Raw genomic sequence first — 17,043 nt, forward strand, 5'->3', positions numbered from 1 at the left:
CCAATTAAATAAATTTTAAAAATTAATTTTATGTTGCAGGGCTTTTTTTTGAAAAATGAATTTTTGAGATAGAATTCAAGTGTCATAAAATTTATGCTTATAGAGTATACAACTTAGAGGTTTTTTTTTTTTTTACTGTATTTATAGAATTATCTGACCTTCACCACTGACTTGTTCCAGAACATTTTCATCACCACAAAAAGAAACTTGGTATCCCTTCCAATCACTCTCCTGTATTCTCTCCACTCAGCCCCTGGAAACCATTAATCTTCCTGTCTCTGTACTTTTGCCTGATCTGGATATTGCACCTAAACATGAAATGTGTTCTTTTGTTTCTGGCTTTTCTCGCTTAGTTTAATGTTTTCAACATTGTAATGTGTCGGTATCTCATTTTATGGCTGCATAATATTCATCTGTATGGATATACCACATTTGTTCATCCCCTCATCTGTCAATCAACATCTGAGCTGTTTATCCTTTTTGGCCATTGTGAATACGTTCTATGAATATTTATATACAAGTTTTGTGCAGAGAATTTTTGTTTTTTTTTCATTTCTCTCAGATATCTGCCCACAAGTGGGATTGCTGTGTCATATGGAGTTCTGTGTTTAGGGTCTTGACGTACCGTAACACTGGCTTTAAAGTGACTACGCTGGTTTAGTTTTCCTTCAGAAGTGTATGAAGGTTCCAATTTCTCCACATCCCCACCATTATTTATTATCATATTTCATCTTTTCTTTATTATTACTTTTTTGAGGGGTGGGTAGAAAACCCTCCCAGTTCTCCGAGATTATTTGTAACATACTGTTTTCCTGTACTCTGGTATTTATCCCTAATGATTATAAGAAAGAGGATAAAATATGGGTAGAAGGAATTTTTAATTTCAGAAGCATTTCTGGTTTGCTCCATCCGTCACTAATAACCCCAGACAGGAACCACTGTTATACCAGCATTAGTAAAATATTGTGATTCTAGTGCTTCAGCAAGCCTATTATGCTCTTAAAATAACAAAGACTAAAAAATCAGTTTTTCTTGGACTCTTGTTATTTATTTATTGCTAAGAATAGCAAGCTATATAATAGAAAAATAAGAAAAAAGCATATAAAATATCTTAAACATATAAAATGACTTTAAGTGTGTGTATATGTGTGTGTATATTTATCTGCCAAAGTTTTCCATTTGTCTTGAATTTTTATATGATGTTAGTGCAAGAGAATTATTTATGGACTTGATATATCAATGTTTAATAAACTCTGATAAACATATTTGTCTCCTACCTTTCTGAAGAATCTTTATTTAGTTCCTATATTTCAGGACGAGAGTATATTTAAAGTTTATTGTACCAAAAAGATGTTAATATGTAGAGAATTATATTTTTAATTTTTAAAAAAATTCATTCAAGCCTTTTGATGCTCTTTACCAATTGTAAGCTTCTCTAGTTTCCTCACAAGGAAACAGAGATATGGACGAGTGAAGTGGTTTTCCAAGGAACTGTAACAAAATGTAAGAATTTTGAGAATGAAGACCAAGGATTTATGACAGGCAGGCCAGGGCTCGGACCAATGGTCAGAGACTTCGTTTTTTATAGGGCTACATCTGCAAACTCATGGGCACTGGAGGTTTTAAAGCAAATGGCCAAGATGAAAACTTCCAAAGGATTAGTTCTGCGGTTTAGGAATGACAACTGCAGCTGTGGTTACATGAGTGAAGAAAGCAATTACAAGGCCCATCGGTTCTCCAGCCGGAGAGCCTCAGCAGCTCGCCAGCTGGGGCCAAGGGAAAAAAAAAAAAAGCAATTCTCCTGGTAGAATTAAATTAGATTACTTTCTTGTACCGGTGATGCCTATGTGTGATCATTATGTCTTAAAGGCAGGGGAATAATTTACAGGATGTCTTAAATTCTTGATTAATCCTGTGCTTCCTTGATTTCTATTCCTTCATTTAGTTAGATTCCCCTGGAGCCAGTGTGGATATCCAGTGATTCATCCTAATTTCTGCTCCTGGGGTTGGGGGGTGGGGTGCAACTTTCTCAATTTTCCTATCAGTGTTTTGCTCCAAGTGCAAAAGAGTCGGACATGACTGAGCACATAGACACAGGTGATGCCTACACATCAGTTTTCAACTCTTCTTGGTTAAAAACACACTTTTATTGTGATTGAGGTTCTCCTGGGTATGTGCCTGGCTTTGGCCAGAAAATATGAGCAAAAGGGATGTTATCACTTCTGAGTGGAGGATGCAGAGGCGGTGGGAGACTGTCATGCTGCTGCGCTCCCTGGCATGGAGATTTGCAGTGTTTGAGATGGTGGCTGGTCATTAGTCTGGGTCTCTAAATAAGGAGATGTCTGCTGACCCACCAAAGGTCTGTAACAGAAGTGAGAAATAAACCTTTGTTGTTTCAAGTGGCTGAGACATTGGTGTTCTTTGTTACGGCCGCAGAACTCCTGATTATACTCTCTTCTGCATGCAGAATTAGCTAGCAGTGCAACAAAAACTGCACTTAAAGCCAAAGAGTTAAGTATAAAAAATTGAGGTTTATTTTGAATATATCATATCAGTATGAGTATCTAAATCAGCATAAATAGGGACTTAAATGGCAGTCCAGTGGTTAGAAATCCGTGCTTCTGCTGCAAGGGACATGGGTTCAATCTCTCTTTGGGGAACTAAGACCCCATATGCTCCATGGTATGGCAAAATCAAACATAAAAATATGTATACTTTATAAGTGATACATTTATATTATTCTGTTAATATCTATAGCATTTATGGGCACAATAAAATGCTAAGAGCTTTGAGTGCATTACCTTTTTTAATATTCCCAAACACAATGAGGTAGGAAGAAATATAATTCTTCTACTTTTCACAAAAGAAGAAACTGGAACAATCTGTCATCTTACCTGGTAGGTGCAGGAGGTACAAGTTTTCATAGAAATTTAAATCTAGGCCCTTCGATGCAAGAGCTGTCATTTAAGATAATTTACTAACATTCTAACTTGTTAATGTGTTCTTATAACAATTTTCTGAACAACTTGCAGTGAATGTATATTTTCTTGTTATAAGTATTCTTCTGTAAAATTATTGATATGGCTGCATAGCATTCCATCAGTTCAGTTCAGTCGCTCAGTCATGTCTGACTCTTTGCGACCCCATGAATCGCAGCATGCCAGGCCTCCCTGTTCATCACCATCTCCCAGAGTTCGCTCAGACTGATGTCCATCAAGTCCATGCCATCCAGCCATCTCATCCTTGGTCGTCCCTTTCTCCTCCTGCCCCCAATCACTTCCAGCATTAGAGTCTTTTCCAATGAGTCAACTCTTCGCATGAGGTGGCCAAAGTACTGGAGTTTCAGCTTTAGCATCATTCCTTCCAAAGAAATCCCAGGGTTGATCTCCTTCAGAATGGACTGGTTGGATCTCCTTGCAGTCCAAGGGACTCTCAAGAGTCTTCTCCAACACCACAGTTCAAAAGCATCAATTCTTCGGCGCTCAGCCTTCTTCACAGTCCAACTCTCACATCCATACAGGACCACGGGAAAAACCATAGCCTTGACTAGACGGACCTTAGTCGGCAAAGTAATGTCTCTGCTTTTGAATATGCTGTCTAGGTTGCTCATAACTTTTCTTCCAAGGAGTAAGCATCTTTTAATTTCATGGCTGCAGTCACTATCTGCAGTGATTTTTGGAGCCCCCCAAAATAAAGTCTGACACTGTTTCCACTGTTTCCCCATCTACTTCCCATGAAGTGATGGGACCAGATGCCATGATCTTGGTTTTCTGAATGTTAAGCTTTAAGCCAACTTTTTTGCTCTCCTCTTTCACTTTCATCAAGAGGCTTTTTAGTTCCTCTTCACTTTCTGCCATAAGGGTGGTGTCATCTGCATATCTGAGGTTACTGATATTTCTCCCAGCAATCTTGATTCCTGCTTGTGTTTCTTCCAGTCCAGCGTTTCTCATGAAGTACTCTGCATAGAAGTTAAATAAGCAGGGTGACAATATACAGCCTTGACATACTCCTTTTCTTATTTGGAACCAGTCTGTTGTTCCATGTCCAGTTCTAACTGTTGCTTCCGGACCTGCATACAGATTTCTCAAGAGGCAGGTTAGGTGGTCTGGTATTCCCATCTCTTTCAGAATTTTCCATAGTTTATTGTGATCCACACAGTCAAAGGTTTTGGCATAGTCAATAAAGCAGAAATTCATGTTTTTCTGGAACTCTCTTGCTTTTTCCATGATCCAGTGAATGTTGGCAATTTGATCTCTGGTTCCTCTGCCTTTTCTAAAACCAGCTGGAACATCAGGGAGTTCACGGTTGACGTATTGCTGCAGCCTGGCTTGGAGAATTTTGAGCATGACTTTACTAGCGTGTGAGATGAGTGCAACTGTGCGGTAGTTAGAGCATTCTTTGGCATTGCCTTTCTTTGGGATTGGAATGAAAACTGACATTTTCCAGTCCTGTGGCCACTGCTGAGTCTTCCAAATTTGCTGGCATATTGAATGCAGCACTTTCACAGCATCATCTTTCAGGATTTGAAACAGCTCAATTGGAATTCCATCGCCTCCACTAGCTTTGTTCGTAGTGATGCATTCTAAGGCCTACCTGACTTCACTTTCCAAGATGTCTGGCTTTAGATTAGTGATCACATCATCATGATTATCTGGATCGTGAAGATCTTTTTTGTATAGTTCTTCTGTGTATTCTTGCCACCTCTTCTTAATATCTTCTGCTTCTGTTAGGTCCATACCATTTCTGTCCTTTATCGAGCCCATCTTTGCATGAAATGTTCCCTTGGTATCTCTAATTTTCTTGAAGAGATCTCTAGTCTTTCCCAATCTGTTGTTTTCCTCTATTTCTTTTCATTGATCGCTGAAGAAGGCTTTCTTATCTCTTCTTGCTATTCTTAGGAACTCTGCATTCAGATGCTTATATCTTTCTTTTTCTCCTTTGCTTTTTGCCTCTCTTCTTTTCACAGCTATTTGTAAGGCCTCCCCAGACAGCCATTTTGCTTTTTTGCATTTCTTTTCCATGGGGATGGTCTTAATCCCTGTCTCCTGTACAATGTCAGGAACCTCATTCCATAGTTCATCAGCCACTCTATCTATCAGATCTAGGCCCTTAAATCTATTTCTCATTTCCACTGTATAATCATAAGGGATTTGATTTAGGTCATACCTGAATGGTCTAGCGGTTTTCCCTACTTTCTTGAATTTAAGTCTGAATTTGGCAATAAGGAGTTCATGATCTGAGCCACAGTCAGCTCCTGGTCTTGTTTTTGTTGATTGTATACAGCTTCTCCATCTTTGGCTGCATAGAATATAATCAGTCTGATTTCGGTGTTGACCATCTGGTGATGTCCATGTGTAGAGTCTTCTCTTGTGTTGTTGGAAGAGGGTGTTTGCTATGACCAGTGCGTTTTCTTGCAAAACTCTATTAGTCTTTGTCCTGCTTCATTCCGCATTCCAAGGCCAAATTTGGCTGTTACTCCAGGTGTTTCTTGACTTCCCACTTTTGCATTCCAGTCCCCTGTAATGAAAAGGACATCTTTTTTGGGTGTTTGTTCTAAAAGATTTTGTAGGTCTTCATAAAACCGTTCAACTTCAGCTTCTGCAGCGTTATTGGTTGGGGCATAGACTTGTATAACTGTGATACTGAATGGTTTGCCTTGGAGACGAACAGAGATCATTCTGTTGTTTTTGAGATTGCATCCAAGTACTGCATTTTGGACTCTTTTGTTGACCATGATGGCTACTCCATTTCTTCTGAGGGATTCCTGCCCACAGTAGTAGATATAATGGTCATCTGAGTTAAATTCACTCATTCCAGTCCATTTTAGTTCGCTGATTCCTAGAATGTCGATGTTCACCCTTACCATCTCTTGTTTGACCACTTCCAATTTGCCTTGATTCATGGACCTGACATTCCAGGTTCCTATGCAATATTGCTCTTTACAGCATCGGATCTTGCTTCTATCACCAGTCACATGCACAACTGGGTATTGTTTTTGCTTTGGCTCCATCCCTTCATTCTTTCTGGCGTTACTTCTCCACTGATCTCCAGTAGCATATTGGGCACCTAATGACCTGGGGAGTTCCTCTTTTGGTATCCTATCATTTTGCCTTTTCATACTGTTTGTGGGGTTCTCAAGGCAAGAATACTGAAGTGGCTTGCCATTCCCTTCTCCAGTGGACCACGTTATGGTTGTATCCGTAGCAAAATAATTTAATCAACCCTCTTTTATTAGAAATCTAAATTTTCTCTTATTTTATTCAAGTGACAAATGTCATACTTTATACTCTTATAGCAGAGTATTTGCATAAACCCTAAGTATTATTCTTAGCTGTGGATTTGTTGCTGTTTTTGTTCAGTGGCTCAGTCACGTCTCACTCTTTGCCACCCCATGGACAGCAGCAGGCCAGGCTCCTCTGTCCTTTACTATCTCCCAGAGCTTGCTCAAACTCATATCCTTTGAGTCCATGGTGCTGTCTAACCATCTCATCCTCTGCTGCCCCCTTCTCATTTTGCCTTCAATCTTTCCCAGATCCAGGGTCTTTTCCAGTAAGTCAGCTCTTCACATCATGTGGTCAAACTATTGGAGTTTCAGCTTCAGCATCAATGTATATTTGGAGTTGATTTCCTTTAGGATTAACTGGTTAGATCTTGCTGTCCAAGGGACTTTCGAGAGTCTTCTCCAGCATCACAGTTGAAAAGCATCAGTTCTTTGGCTCTCAGCCTTCTTTATTGTCCAACTCTCACATCCAAAAACCACAGCTTTGACTATATGGACCTATGTCAGCAAAGTGATTTCTCTTCTTTTTAATATGCCGTCTAGGTTTGTCACAGCTTTCCTTCCAAGGAGCAAGGATCTTTTAACTTCATGGCTGCGGTCACTGTCCGCAGTGGTTTTGGAGCCCAAGAAAATAAAATAGGTCACTGATTCGCTTTTTTTCCTTCTATTTGCCAAGAAGTGATGGGACTATCTTTGTTTTTCAAATGTTGAGTTTAAAGCCAGCTTTTCACTCTCCTCTTTCACCTTCTTCAAGGGACTCTTTAGTTCCTCTTCACTTTCTGCCATTAGAGTGGTATCATCTGCATGTCTGAGGTTGTTGATATTTCTCTCAGCAGTCTTGATTCCAGCTTGTGATTCATCTAGCCCAGGATTTCTCATGGTGTTCTTTGTATATAAGTTAAATAAGCAGGGTGACAATTTACAATCTTGTCTTACTCCTTTCCTGATTTGGAACCAGTCTATTGTTCCATGTCTGGTTCTACCTGTTGCTTCTTGATCCACATACACAGGTTTCTCAGGAGATAGGTAAGGTGGTCTGGTATTCCCATATCTTTAAGAATTTTCCATGGTTTGTTGTGATCAACACAGTCAAAGGCTTTAGCACAGTCAATGAAGAAGAAGTAGATGTTTTTCTAGAATTTTCTTGCTTTCTCCATGTTCCAAGAAGTGCTAGTAATTTGATTTCTGATTCCACTGCCTTTTTAAAAACTGGCTTGTACATCTGAAGGTTCTTGGTTCATAGTACTACTGAAGCTTAGCTTGAAGGATTTTGAGCATAACCTTGCTAGCATGTGAAATGAGTGCAATTGTATGGTAGCTTGAACATTCCTTGGTATTGCCCTTCTTTGAGATTGGAATGAATACTGACCTTTTCTAGTCCTGTGACTACTGCTGAGTTTTCCAAATTTGCTGACATATTGAATGCAACACTTTAACAGCATCATCTTTTAGGATTTAAAATAACTCAGCTGGAGTTCTGTCACCTGCACTAGCTTTGTTCATAGTAAGCTTCCTCAGGCCCCCTTGACTTCACACTCCAGGATGTCTGACTTTAGGTGAGTAGCCATACCATTGTGATTCCAGGTCATTAAGACCTTTTTTGTATAGTTCTTCTGTGTATTCTTGCCACCTCTTCTTAGTCTCTTCTGCTTGCTTCCCTTGTGGTTCAGCTGGTAAAGAATCCACCTGTAATGTAGGAGACCTGGGTTTGATCCCTGGGTTGGGAAGATCCCCTGGAGAAGGGAACAGCTACCCACTCCAGTGTTCTGGCTTGGAGAATTCCATAGACTATACAGTCCATGGGATTGCAAAGAGTTGGACATGACTGAGCAACTTTCATTTTCACTTTTTTCTGTTAGGTCCTTATCTTTTCTGACCTTATCATGCCCATTCTTGCATGAAATATACCCTTGAAACCTCCAATTTTCTTGAAGAGATCTCTAGTCTTTCCCATTCTATTGTTTTCCTCTATTTCTTTGCACTGTTCTTTTAAGATGGCCTTCTTATCTCTCCTTCCTATTCTCTGGAACTCACTTGGGTGTATCTTTCCCTTTTTCCCTAGCCTTTTGCCCCCTTCTTCCTCATCTTTTTGTAAGGCCTCTTCAGACGACCACTTTGCCTTCTTGCATTTCTTTTTCTTGGGGATGGTTTTGGTCACTGACTCCTGTACAGTGTTATAGATCTCGGACCATAGTTCTTCCGGCACTCTATCAGATCTGATCTCTTGAATCTATTCATCACTTCCACTTTTTAATCATAAGGTATTTGATTTAGATCATGCCTGAATGGTCTAGTGATTTTTTCCTACTTTTTTCAATTTAAGCCTGAATTTTGCAATAAGGAGCTCATGATTGGAGCCACAGTCAACTCTAGGTCTTGTTTTTGCTGAATGTATAGAACTTCTCCATCTTCACCTGCAAAGAATACAATCAGTCTGATTTTCATATCGCCCGTCTGCTGATGTCCATGTGTAGAGTCATCTCCTGGGTTGTTGGAAAAAGATGTTTGTCATGACCACCCTGTTCTCTTGACAGAACTATGTTAGCCTTTGCCCTGCTTCATTTTGTACTCTAAGGCCCAAACTCGCCTGTTATTCTGAGTATCTCTTGACTTCCTACTTTTGCATTCCAATCCCCTATGATGCAAAGTACATCTTTTGAAACAAACCAAGATCATTCTGTCATTTTTGAAATTGCACTCAGGTACTGCATTTCAGATTGTTGGCTATGAGAACTACTCCATTTCTTCTAAGGGATTCTTGCCCACAGTAGTAAATATAATGGTCATCTGAATCAAATTTGCTCATTCCTGTCCATTTTAGCTCACTGATTCCTAAGATGTCCATCTTCAATCTTGCCATCTCTTGCTTGATCACATCCGATTTTGCCTTGATTAATGGACCTAACATTCCAGATTCTTAGGCAATATCATTCTTTATAGATTAGAACTTTACCTTCACCACCAGGCATATACACAACTGAGTGTTGCTTCTGCTTTGGCCCAGCCTCTTCATTCTTTCTGGAGCTAGTATTGCCTTCTGCTCTTCCACAGTAGCATATTGGACACCTTCTGACCTGGAGGGCTTAACTTCTGGTGTCATATCTTTTGCCTTTTCATACTGTTCATGGGATTCTTGAGGCAAGAATACTGGAGTGGGTTCCATTTCATCCTCCAGTGTACCCTAGCACTCTTCACTATGACCGGTCCAGCTTGGGTGACCCTGCATGGCGTGGCTCGTAGATTCTTTGAGTTACACAGGCCAGTTCATCATGACAAGGCTGTGATCCATGAAGCAGTGGATGTGGATTGAAAACATTTAAATGAATAAAAATATAACTTCTTAATAAACGTTCCCAAACAATTTATATTCTCTAGAATCATTGTATCAGGGGTGGATGAGGGTTTCCCTCCGCCTACCAGTAGTGACAGTTTAAATAATTAGTTAGCTTTCCTTGGAGTATTTTCTGTTTGTGTTGAAACTTTTACCATTTATCAAACTCCTTTTATTGACTTCTATCATCATCAAAACAAATGATTTATCTGCAGGCATTAGTATTCAGAAGCTTGTGTTGCAGCGTTTGCCTTCTTTGGTCGCCTTTCGTCCTTGTGTCTAAGTCATCATCTCGTTTGGTGCCGCAGTCCCACATGCTTTTGTTGTCTGCCCTCTGTGCCCTTTGGGTTTCTTTCATCAGACTTGTTCTAAGAGAAATTGCATGTGTTTTGGCCCTTCAACACACATACCCATACACCCCTACAAGGGGAGGTGTGAGGTGGGAGGAGAATGACAAATGGAAGCTAATTATTGAACATCGTAACTTCTAGAAAATAGGAACCATATCCTCATTTGTATCAATTAGTATGCCTTAATTAATGAATTAAGCAAGTTGGTTCAGTTTCCTCACCTAGGAACATAATTTGAAAGAAGGATAGCATGCCAAATTTGCACCATCTGGAGATTTTTCAATTTAAGCTATCATTTATCTCTTTTTATTGGCAAAGCATACCTTTTCTCGCTTTGATCAATCGGAGAAGCTTTTTGTGATGCATGCATTTTTTTTTAACCTATGTTTTTTCACTCTACATAATTATTTTATAACTCTCATTTTTCTTATTTATATATAGAGAGATACAATTATTATTTGAAATAGAAAAAAATTTTTGTTTTAAGTCCTCTAAAAACTTGTCAATTTTTGTGGGTAGGAGGGTCTTTTAATTTTTTAATAAAACTTGTATCAGCTTTATTGAGATATTGATACAAAAATGCACATATTTAATGTATACAATTTTATTAATTTGGATGTGTGCATATACCTGTGATGCCATCAGCACAGTCAGGGTGATAAACATATCCATTAAATAGCCATGTATCCTTTTCCTGTGTGTGTGTGTATGTAGTAACGCTTAGTGCAAGCAAACATTGACTATCTAACATAGTCAAACTAACAGAAGCAGAAAATAGAATGGTGGTCACCAGTGGAGTGGGGAGGAGGAAATGGGGGAGGTTTTTTTCAGTGGTTATAAGTTTTATTTATATAAGGTAAATAAGGTCTGGAGATCTCCTATACAATGTAGAGTGGATAGCTAACAATTTTAACTTTTTTGTGTGGTTTTGTGAACTGAAAAAAATTGTTAAGAGGATAGCTCTCCAAACATTTTAAGTACTGCACCACCTAGTGTGATTTTGATTGTATTTTTAAAATTCCCAGAGGCTTAATTAGATATCTGATTGTAAGTGAAGTGGGAAATGTATAGACAAGAGAACCCAGTATTTCCTTTGAGTAGTACTTTGAGTACACTTTGTCGACAAAGGTCTGTAGAGTCAAAGCTATGGTTTTTCCAGTGGTTATGTATGGATGTGAGAGTTGGATTATAAACAAGGCTGAGGGCCGAAAAACCAATGCTTCCAAGTTGTGGTGCTGGAGAAGACTCTTGTGAGTGCCTTGGATAACAAGGACTGTTATCCAATCAATCCTAAAGGAAATCAACTCTGAATATTCATTGGAAGGACTGATACTGAAGCTAAAACTCCAATACTTTGGTCACCTGATGGAAAGAGCCGACTTACTGGAAAAGGCCCTGATTCTAGGAAAGACTGAAGGCAAAAGGAAAAGGGGGCAGCAGGAATGAGATGGTTAGAGAGAAACAAGATGGCAGAGGAGTAGGTGGACGTGGAGGACATCTCTCTGTACGAGTACATCAGGGATACACCTTCAGACACAGAAGTGCTCTCAGAACGCCAGCTGAGAGTGGGCGGGAGTACCTGACCACCGGCAAAGAATATATAGAACCACGCAGAACTCGGTAGGACAAAGGAACTAGCGGGGAGACAGGAGTGTTAGTAGGACTGGACCTGCCCTCAGCTGGTGGGGGCACTGAAGCGGGGGTTCGATCCCCACCTCAGGGCGATTGTTTGGGTCAGAGGAGATGGTTAGATAGCATCAGCGACGCAATGGGTGTGAATTTGAGCAATCTCCAGAAGCTAGTGGAGGACAGGGGATCCTGGTGTGGTGCAGTCCATGGGGCTGAAAAGAGCTGGACATGACTTAGGGACTTAACAACAGCAACAACTTTGAGAAGGAGAGTGGGATTCAGATGTACTCTTTACTAAGTATTCAGTTTGATCGAGCCCCTGTGTCTGTCAGAGCTTGAGAACTCTGGAACAGTCATACACTGAATTATGACCTTTCAGACATAGTTGCTGAGCACTCCAGCCAAAGAAGATCCTGTAAAATAAGCTTCTTTACTCTTCCTTTTCCAGAAGGAATCATCCTGCTTTCAGTGATGCACCAAATGGCGATAATATCAGTGAATTGGGAAATCATGCCAGAAGCAGAAGTCTATATTTTGTCATATTATAGACATTAAATGATGAGACATCAGTCTTTGGATCCCCAGGGTGTCGCTCACGGATCTCTGAGCACACCTTAAATTTTCAGTGTCTCTTTTACGGCTTTTATGTGTGCTCTAAAATCATGGAATGACCCAGAGTAGAAAAATAGTATCTAGGAAGAGAAAAAGGCTCTTTGTTATTTGCTTCCTTTGTACTCAAAAAATACTTATTAGGATGTCTTAAACTGTATATGTGTTCCACATTTCACAAAGCCTCAACAATGTGAATGCTATTTATTATGACTTTGTTAGGGCTTCCAGGCTGGCACAGTGGTAAAGAATCCACCTGCCGATGCAGGAGACGCCAGACACATGTGTTCAATCCCTGGATTGGGAAGATCCTCTGGACAAGGAAATGGCAACCCACTCCAGTATTCTTGCCTGGGAAATCCCGTGGACAGAGAAGCCTGGTGGGCTGCAGTCCAGGGGGGTCACAAAGAGTTGGATCTGACTGTATTCGCATGCACACACACAACTTATTTAAAAAAATAATATGGAGAGAAAAAGACTTGGATCATGGGAAAACTAAATATAGTGCCTCCACCATTCTTTGTGGTTTCATGATGTGTTGGGACGTTTTCTACCTTCATGAGGGACCAGAGGTGCAGGCGCCTTGCGCAGCTGCAGACTGGTGTTTTTCTGGACAGTCCATATTAAATCTGATATTCAATCTCTCGATCCTATGAAGAAGCAGCATTTACTAAACTACAGACATAATTTGTGTACATTGAAGGTAATTGCTAAATATAATGGAAGCAAGCCAAGAAAAGAAGATCTCATGTAAGGTGACTCAGTAGGAATTCTCCTTTCCAGCAGGCAAATAATTATCTCTTTTCCTCTTCTTTATTTCATCGTGCCCTTCCTCTTGCTATTTTAATATTCAGCAGAGCAGAAAGGAAAAGAAATTCAAAAGCTGAATTTAATAATTTTGTCTAATCTTTTAAAAAAGATGGTACAAAGTAACTCAATGGAAAATAATAAATGTAGTATTTTTTTTTTGGATAACCTGAGGATTTTCTGATCCATAGTCCAGAAAACTGTATCACTCCCCAGACAGAGTGAATATTTTTTGTGTGTGTTCCAGTCAGCGATCTTGCTTAAATGGTTTGTCTCCGGCAACAGAACATTTTGTGTCAAAGATAGAAATCAATCCAAATAAATGGGCAATTTTTATTACATTTTGCATAACTTTAATTCAGTAAATTGAAAACTGGCAAAATTTTCTGGCTAAGAAAAGTTCCCAGTAAAGACTGCAACAAATATTGTCAAAATCTATTTGAAATGAAAATAGAATATTGGGTATGAATTCAATCCCGATTTCTTTAAGTGACCTTAAAATGAAATGTGTGACAACTATGACAATTTTGTTACTATAATTATTTATTTCTATTAAAACATTAAGCCCACTCTGTAGGATATAGTGTGGGGCTCTAGTGGTTATTTACCTGCTTTTATTCAATATAAACAAGAAAACCAGATACATTTAATGAGGAACAGTCTCTTGATTATCAGCAGTAATCTTCACAGAACTACACATTCTATACACTTTCTTTTTAATAGAAAAATCAATGAGTCAGAGTAGTCTAGATTTTAGGGTCACGTAGATGATCAAAACTCTATAATTCCTTTCTTGGATACATTAAAGTCTAAGATGTCTTTAAAGTCTAAGATGTCATTAAAAATTATATGGCTTGTCATTATGTTAAATTTCCATGATAGATATATATGCAAATATTATATTGTTCAGTCGCTCAGTTGTGTGACTCTTTGCAGCCCCATGGGCTGAAGCACACCAGGTTTCCCTGTTCTTCACCATCTCCTGGGTCTTTCAAACTCATGTCCGTTGAGTCATTGATGCCATCCAACCATCTCGTCCTCTTCTCCTGCCTTCAATCTTTCCCAGCATCAGGGTCTTTTCCAATATGTTGTCTCTTCACGTGCAAATATTACATTCAAAAGAAAGTAGTATGTTCAATGTATAATCATACTAGAGCATATTGACATCTTATGCATCATATTTTCATTAGCAATGTTGCTTATCAAATTTAATAAATCTAATATTTATTGATCATTTTACCAGGCTTCCCCCCGCCCCCGCCCCTGATGGCTCAGGGGTAAAGAATCACCTGCAGTGAAGGAAATGTAGGTTTGATCCTCAGGTAGGGACAATCCCCTGAAGGAGGAAATGGCAACCCACTCCAGTATTCTTGCCTGGAGAATCCCATAGTCAGAGCAGCTGGTGGGTTACAGTCCATGAGGTTGCAAAGAGTCGAACATGACTGAGCATACACACACTTAAATGTTGCCATAGAAATGCCAGCTTAACCTTGCTCAGTGCCTACTGCAATGCATCCTTGCTAAAATACTAAGTTAAATGTAACTAAAGTGACCAAGATATAACCTTCTTATACCTGAGGCAAGTATGTTAGCATCCTTTCATGTGGTTTTCTTCCTCTTTCCTTTGCCTCCAATCATGTTTACTTATCTAATGGAATAGGAGAACACACAATTCTACAGTGACTGTTTTATTAAGAGTCATTCATATTAGCAAAGCAGTGAAATAACAACAGTTTAGTGGTTGGATTGGTATTTCGAGGGCCCCATTATCTATACTGGGTATATGTACATATACCTGCCTGTTTTAAATGGCAAAAGGACACAGTAGTTGCAGTGAGGCAAGGAAGTGGGGTTATGTGTTTGGGCTGAAAGACTCTAGACTGAATCTGGGTTCTCACTGGGGCTACCTTACTGGTGGCTTTGAACTTCACTGCTTCAGGCTGCTTTTCCTCTCCTTACCTCTCTGCAGCAAGTGCACTTGAGTCTGTATTCTGACTCATTTGGATCCTTAGATTCTACTTGTTCTCCTGGGTCCCATGGGTTTCATTTATGACTCACCTTCTTCACAGACTTTCTCTGGTTTTGCATCACTAACCTGACAGCTGAGTACTCATCAGAAGAATCAGGCGACTCGCTATGCTGTTTTCTAGACTCTGCTTTCTCCCAAGTGACTGCTTTGGTACAGACTCTTATAGTTTCAGTTAAGACATCCTCTCATTTGGACTGTAACAGTTAAGATGGATGAGATTTTGGTTCTTCATAAATATTTATTTCTCATGTGAAATAGGATAAAGGAAGAAAGACAAGATTCTTTGGCTTCCTATTTAAGTTTCTAAGTCTTGGCCTCTTTGCTGCTCTAAATATCCATGGCAGGTGGATGTTGTAAATAGTACCAAATGGTCTGGCATAGCACTGTCACGAGCTGTTTAAAGTCTGAATGGTCCCAAGAATGAAACTGCATATATTTGAGGTCATATGTAATGTTCTTTACAAGGACATGGAATCATTTTCCAGCATTTCTTTTTCTGGAGTTTTTCCTGTGGCCCTATATTGCACAATAGTTCACTGAAGGAGCTTAAAAGAAATGCAAAAAAAATTGTCATATAATAATAGAGTCTACAGTGACTAGAAAGTTCTCTTACACAGCTTCACTTGATGAATTTGCTAGAAGTCTGCATATCATGAATTATATTGAGCTATAGCCACAATATGCCAGCAAATTTGGAAAACTCAGCATTGGCCACAGGACTGGAAAAGGTCAGTTTTCATTCCAATCCCAAAGTATGGCAATGCCAAAGAATGTTCAAATTACTGCCCAGTTGCACTTATCTTACGTACTAGCAAAGTAATGTTGAAAATTCCCAAGCTAGGCTTCAACAGTAAATGAATCAAGAACTTCCAGATGTTAACTCTGGATTTAGAAAAGGCAGAGGAACCGGAGATCAAATTGCCAACATCTGTTTTAGCATAGAAAAAGCAAGAGAATTCCAGAAAAACATCTACTTCTGCTTCATTGACTACACCAAAGCCTTTAACTGTGTAGATCAAAACAAGCTATGGAAAATTCTTAAAAAGATGGGAATACCAGACTACCCTACCTGCCTCCTGAGAAATCTGTATGCAGATCAAGAAGCAACAGTTAGAACCAGACATGGAACAATGGACTAGTTCCAAATTTAGAAAGGTGTACGTCAAGGCTGTACATTGTCACCTTGCTTATTTAACTTATATACAGAGTACATCATGTGAAATGCTGGACTGGATGAAGCACAAGCTGGAATCAAGATTGTCTGGAGAACTATCAATAATCTCAGATAGGCAGATGACAATACCCTTATGGCAGAAAGCGAAGAGGAACTAAAGAACCTCTTGATGAAAGTGAAAGAGGAAAATGAAAAAGCTGGTAAAACTCAACATTCAAAAAACTAAGATCATGGCATCCGGTCCCATCACTTCATGGCAAATAGTTGGGGAAACAATGGAAACAGTGAGAGACTTTATTTTCTTAGGGTCCAAGATCACTGCAGATGCTGACTGCAGCCAAGAAATTAAAAGACACTTGCTCCTTGGAAGAAAAGCTGTGACAAACCTAAACAACACATTAAAAAGCAGGGACATTACTTTACCAACAAAAGTCAGTATAGTCAAAGCTATGGTTTTTCTAGTAGTCATATGTGGATGTGAGAGTGGGACTATAAAGAAAGCTTAGCCTTAAGGAATTAATGCTTTTGAACTGTGGTGTTGGAGAAGACTCTTGAGAGTCCCTTGGACTGCAAAGACTGCAATCAATCCTAAAGGAAATTGACCCTGAATATTCTTTAGAAGGACTAATGCTGAAGCTGAAACTCCAATGCTTTGGCCACCTGATGCAAAGAGCTGACTCATTAGAAAAGACCCTGATGCTGGGAAAGATTGAAGGCAGGAGGAGCAGTGGGTAACAGAGGATGAGATGGTTGGATGACATCACTGACCCGATGGACATGAGTTTGAGTAAGCTCTGGGAGTTGGTGATGAACGGGGAAGCCTGATGTGCTGCA

The 17,043-nt window shown here is 39.5% G+C and overlaps 1 protein-coding gene across 1 annotated transcript in view; it reads left to right on the forward strand.

Moving 5' to 3' along the window:
- Positions 1–17,043, forward strand: part of ITGBL1 (integrin subunit beta like 1) — a 228,322-nt gene that overhangs the window by 117,055 nt on the left and 94,224 nt on the right. The gene's annotated exons all lie outside the window — the stretch shown is intronic.

This window comes from Oryx dammah, unplaced genomic scaffold (assembly GCF_014754425.2).
Source record: "Oryx dammah isolate SB20612 unplaced genomic scaffold, SCBI_Odam_1.1 HiC_scaffold_24, whole genome shotgun sequence".
NCBI classification, from domain to species: Eukaryota; Metazoa; Chordata; class Mammalia; order Artiodactyla; family Bovidae; genus Oryx; species Oryx dammah.